This window comes from Anoplolepis gracilipes, chromosome 15 (assembly GCF_047496725.1).
Source record: "Anoplolepis gracilipes chromosome 15, ASM4749672v1, whole genome shotgun sequence".
NCBI lineage: Eukaryota > Metazoa > Arthropoda > Insecta > Hymenoptera > Formicidae > Anoplolepis > Anoplolepis gracilipes.
In genome coordinates, this window is record NC_132984.1 from 7,335,001 (window position 1) to 7,341,775 (window position 6,775).

Below are 6,775 nucleotides of genomic sequence, written 5' to 3' on the forward strand. Positions count from 1 at the left end.
TAATATTAATATTATGTATCTTTTTCTTGCTTCCTTCTCTCTCCCTCCCTCTCTCTCTCTCTCTCTCTTTCTTTCTCTCTCTCTCTCTCTCTCTCTTTCTCTCTCTTCCTCTCTTTCTTTCTCTCTGTCTTCTTGGTATAATAGTAATTTTCATTATTTTAATACATATTTTTTATAATTTGTATATAAATATAATACATGATTTATACAATATATATATATGTTGTTGACTGTTGTTTAATGTGTTTACATCTCGATCCTAACGGTCGCATGTTTATCAAGCTCTCGTTCGAATCGATCGTCTCAAGTGTGCGAATCGAAATGCGGAGGTGTCAACCCCTACTAACGCACTGACATCGAAATTAGATAGGTAATTGGCCCGACTTTTGAAGGGAGGAAAAAGACTAGGGATTGTATCATATATAAGGAGAATTTGGGGCTCTTTCGCAATACTTTTAAGAAAAGAAGAATATTGAGAAGAACATCACGAATCAACGGGCCTCAGACATTATTATTAAATTATCACACTCGTTTCGCAAATATATATATCATTTAAAAAACGTTGAGAACGAATAAATCTATACACCCGTATCAAATATAGCCTGACGAAACGGTAAATACGCCTTCTACAATATATATATATATATATCAATACGGAATTAGAGGAATGGTATTAAAATGGTTAAAATCATATTTAAATAATAGAACACAACAGGTTTGTTTCAATAATAAATGGTCAAAACTAATTGCCACAGAATATAAAGTGCCACAAAGTCAGTAGTAAGGCCTTCATTATTTATTTTATATATAAACGATATAATTAAAATCTGTCTGGAATTTTTTAATGCACATTTATTTCTAAAGTTTAGGAATCTTGAGTACGTAGTGTGCTTGTATGTGTTACATATTATGCCATTGATTTTAAGAGCTCTATTTTAGAACTTTTTAAATTAAAATTTGCAATCAAATAACAGTAGTAGATTGTATATGCAATTAAATTCAAGATGGAGTCTGTATCAAAGTTTATCGGATATAGCAAAAAATTTCAATTTTTGAATTGAATTAAAATGCACATTATTATGTGATTATTCTATTGTGTAGCGCACTTCTTACTGTTTTGCAAGTTGCAAGTAACAATTTAGATAAAAAATGCATTATCTCGTTCTATTGTTATTTCTTTCTCACATAAGATTATCTTTTTGCATTATTTATATTACAATTTATTGTATATTTTGCAATATTAATACAGTATAGTACCACACAATAAATGTTTATTTTATTGCACGTCTAGGAGAGGACTAAACCTTGATGTATTTTGTGAAATTCATAATTTTGAAAATTTTCAAAATATTGTAACCGTGTTTTATTAAATTTATGGTTTATTAAAAAATTATTAACAAAAATTAACGCTTATGCAAATCAAGATTCAAACGTAGACTGATAAAAAATGCAATTTTTAACGCTACTTGTGTAGATTTTAATACTTACATTATGTAGACACTTAGACGTTTATAAACCTTTATAAATCGTTATACATATATACCTATAGAGTGTTCCAAAATATGTTATAGTTGAGAGGATTTTCTCCGTAAGAGATTTTTACATGAATGTTTAATATTCTGCTGGAAGCTAGATCCACATTCTACATCGCCAGTGCTTTTAAGTTAAAAGTAGATAGAAAAGAAATATCTTGTTCAAGCAGATAATGTTGAAAAAATCTTATATCACGCAAAAATTACAAAATATAAAAATCCCACATAAATCATATAATTATGTACACTTGTATTACTGAAAGCACTAGATAATGAAATGGAAAAATGTGAAATAAATTATATGACTATAAACTTTTTTTGCACTGAAAGCATGTAATGTGCAGTGGATCTCATTTGGCAAGTCCATGCACAGCCTATTCGTCGCTCACATATTCATTTCTCAATTTTTCTTATTTTTAAATATTTTATGTAAAGATCTATATATTTGTTTAATTGTATGTGTATGTGTGTAGGATACTTATATTACACATAATTAATACTTAACAAACAAGGTACATAAAAAAGTTTAAATTTAAATACTTAAAAAATTTTAAATTGGATACACTTTAATTTGGATACACTTAGTATAACAATAAATATTACTACGTAGTAATATTTTATTATTTAAACTTAATTTATTATTTAAACTTTTAATAATAGTGTCTCATTGTCGGAGAAACTTTAAGATTTAGGTCAAATAAACCAGGGACTGTACTAGTTCCATTCGCTAACATTAAACCAATAATAAGTAAATAAAATCTTATTATTACTATAATAATTTATTTTAACTAACAACAAGCAGTTGAATTCTTTTCATTATTTAGAATCATGATCTTGACAATATATGTCAAAGTCAAAATTGTTTAAAAGTGTTAAACTTAATAAATAAATTATGTTTTTATTATTAATTATTAATATTAATTAAATTTTTTCTTTTATATACATTGTGATAGATTTAAAATATTTTTTTTCAATATAGAAATATTTAACAAAAAGAGCTATAAATTTTAAATAAATTTAATTGAATTAAAATATAATTAAAATTAAAAACTTTTAAAATGAAAACTAAAAAGAAATAAATAAAACGATTTCAAGCTTTTTAATTGTTTTATTAAAATGTTGACAGTTATTATTAATTTAAATTAAATATAACAAAGGCAATCAAGAGCCAACTCCGGGTGGAGGGCGTGAAAAAACTTCTCTCTCAATCGTGTTGGCTGTAAATCATCAATATTTTCTCAAACGTTTCGGACTCTTTTTTTGAGCTTTCTTCAGTGAATCATACCGCCGTTAACGTATGACGTGACGTATAGCGGTACTTTAACGGCGATAGATGATTTACAGCCAATACGATTGAGAGAGAAGTTATTTCACGCCCTTTACCCGCGTTGGCTCTTGATTGCCTTTGTTATATTTAATTTAAATTATATATTATTATAGAGCTTATAATTGGTAATTTTTTCGTAGTTATTATTAAATATAGATATATAAAATATATGTATAATAACAATAAAATAAATATAATATATATTTACAATAAAAGATGCAAACAGTTTTTATTAAATATATAATATATAATACACACACTCACATATATATATATATATATATATATGTATATGTAATAAGAATAAAGGATTGAGTAAATATATTATTAAAAATATATGATAAATTATAATAAGAGTAATAGAGTTCTAGTTTATTTTATAAAAATTAATACTTTTTATATGATGTAAATTTTTATAAAACAGTAAAAGCAATAAAAAATTAAAAAAAGAACATTTATGAAATAATTGTACGCAAGATGTCGGAGAATAAATAATGAATGTTACATCCTGTCGGACGTAATATTTCCTCATGGTTCCTCCTTTTCTGCAAAGTCGTAATAATAACCATTAGATTGATAATAAAAAAAATAGTCATATCGCCGTATTGCCAGTATGTTAAGAGAGTCAGCTTAAATGGTATGTTAACTGAAATTTCCTCCTATTTTTTCTCATTAAAATTAAGTTAATTTTCTTAAACATAAATTAATTCAATATTCTAATATATTGATCTTTTGAATCAATTTTTTCCATTCCCTCGCTTATTTTCTAATTCAATGACCATCTTCTTTATTGACCACTTTCCTCGATATTATTCATATTTTCACACAGGACACATTTACACTTTTAGTTACATTTAATTTTTCTTATATAAAAAATAATATAATTAGTCAAAACCTATAACTTAACGTTAGAGTCATTTTGATGTCATTCTGACTGATAACTTCCGTACAAATGTATTGTAACATTTGCGAGACAACATACACACTCAAACCTGCATACATGGATTCACACTCAACATTTAATAAACAAAGTGTTATTTAATATATTATAAAATTATGTATGAATATTATAAAATTATATACAAATTTAATGAATACTTTGTTTTTTAACTTGCGAATATATTTAGATTTTATGTTTAAATTATTATTTTCTCATTAACTTTCTCTCACTCCCAGTCCAAAGATTACATTTGGTCCCGTTCCGTCTAAAAGAGATTAAATTCTATTACAAAAAGAAACCACAGAACAGGCTTTTGGAAAAGCGGAATAATAGCGACAGAACCGTCTCTTACTTGCTTTTCGAACTTTGCGATTTGTTCGACCCGATCATTCACCATAATACGTCTGACTTTAATGCAGTAATTGTTATGTTCTTTCTTTGGCACATCCTTCTCTGAGCCTGAATGTAACACAAAAATTCTATCAATTTTCATAAATAACACAAACTAAATATTAATATAAATTTTTTTAGTAATAATTAGCAACTCAAACAGTTTTTTAAATTTGTTGTATTTCTTATTCACTAAATTTCGATATGTGGACTATTAATAGCAAGGCATATTATAACGGAAATTTCAACACTCTTCAATTTCTATACTCAATTCTGAATATTGGGCGTAATTCCTGAAATTGTTCCTATAATTCTGTGTGTTAAATGGAATATAATTTTATATATATAATTATTTTAATGATTTATTATCATGTTTCTTTAATTTACGATTTTTTGTTAATAAATAACTCTATTTTGTTATTATCCATCATTATGATATGAGTACTCTATACGTAAAGAATTTTTCATTTGCTTTTTTTTTGAGATATTTTTAATTCGTTTTTTTTTTGTAAATGTAAACTGTTTTATGAGAGTATTATATATATATATATATATATATATATATATATATACATTTTTAAAAATATGCACTAACAAAAGAATTAAGAATATTATTCACTGGTTAATTCTTTATTAATAGTTTATGTAATTTTATCAGAACATTATTCGGGTTAAGAACTTATTTATTTGTTCGTTACTATAAAAAAATCGTCATTATGTAAAAGAATTAATTATAAAAAATTAATTAAAATTAAAATATTTAAATTTTTACGTTTTAATAATATTTATGTTTTTCAATACTATTTAGCTTATTTAGTAATTAATCATTATATTCTTTAATTTACAATACTTTGTTAATAAATAATATTATTTTGTCATGTTTTATCTGTGGCTGTTTTCTTTGGACGCTCACGCACTGAAAGCGTTATTTTACTTTTCTATGAGATATAATAAGTAACAAAGGTAGACTGATGCTTTCAGTGCGTGCATCTAAAGGGAACACAGCTATTGTGTATAAGTACCTTCCACGTGAATTTTTGCTCTGCCTTTATTCATTTTTTAAAATTATTTTCGCTATAAAAATTATACTAAAATGATATTTAAAAAATGTTTTGTTCTGTACAAATCTTATTAGATCATAATCATCTTCAATGAAAAATGAAAGGTGTTAATATAAGTTTTAATAATAAGAAACTTTTAGACATATTTACTTAATCCTCTTCTTTTCTTTCATAAGTTGCCTTAATTTTTATTTTAATTGTTAAACTGTAAAAATTAGATATCTGTTTTCAGGAAACCATCAAACCCCTTACAATCTCCCATGTACTTGCCCATACACATACATATCTACATATATACAAGTTACAATAACAAGATTATACCCTTGTCCTTTTCTCCTATATCCCCGTTAGTTCTTCACCTCCTCTTGTTACATGTCCCCCTTCCCTTTCCTCCGCGAGCCTGGCCATTGTACGACCTTACAAACTGTTCCCCTCTCCATCCCTCCTCTCATCCCCTCTCCCCTTTCTTCCTGTTTCTCCTCTTTTCTCTTCTCTCCTCTTTCCTCCGACTCTCCTCCTGCTCTCTCCGCCCTTTCACTTCTGACCCTTTATCCTTCCTTTCTTCTCTCACCCTTTTTCCTTTTCTTTCTTCTTTCCTCTTTTCTCTATCTTACCTTCCGTTCCGTCCACCCCTTTGTCTCTGACCCTTTATCTTTTCTCTCTGCCTGTTCTCTTCTACTCGTTCTCTTTTTCTTTCCTTTTACTTCTCATCTTTCTCTCCTCTCCATTCTCTGCTTCCCATCTCTTCTCCTCTTCTAACCATCTCCACTTCTTCCCATCCACCCTCAGTTCCCTGCTTGTTGCTATCACTTTCCTGCCTCTCGCTCTTTCTCTTCTTGCTGCCTCCCCGATCCTCCATCTCATCTTCCTCTCCTCCATTGTCAAATCCTCGTCCACTCTCACTCCTCAGTTCCCTCTAATCTCTCCTTCCTTCTCTAATACCTCTTCCCCGTCCTCTCTCCTCTCCATTTCCGTTAGCACCATCCATGTCCTATCCTCCCTTCTTCTTTCTTCTCTCCCTTTCATCCTCAACTTCCTGCCTAATTCCCTCCTAATGATCTCTTCCACCATATATCTCCTTTCCTCCTGATTAGCCCCCTCTATTCCTCTCCATATCACATTTCTTTCTCTCTTCTTTCTTTTCTTTTCTTCCTCTCTTTCCGCTCTCTCTTTTCTCTCCATATCCTTGCGTTCTTTCTCCTTTCTTGTCCTCTCTGCTCTTCCCTCTATCCTCTTCCATACGCTCTCCCGCTTTTCTTTCCTCTCTCTTTCTTTCTTTTTCTTCCCTTTCACCCACTCTTCCTCTTTGTCCTCTTCTACCATCTTCCATCATGCCTCACTCTCCCTGTCCTCCTCTCCTCTTCTTCTCTGCTCTCGCCGCTCTCTCCTCTCCCTTTCTATTCCCTCATCTTCCCACCTTCTCCTTGTCTCTTTTTCCCTCCACTCTCTCTCCTCTCTCTTCTTTCTTCCTTTTTCTTCCCCTTGTCCTATAGCCGCTCCTCTCTCCTTTTCTTCCTCTTTCACC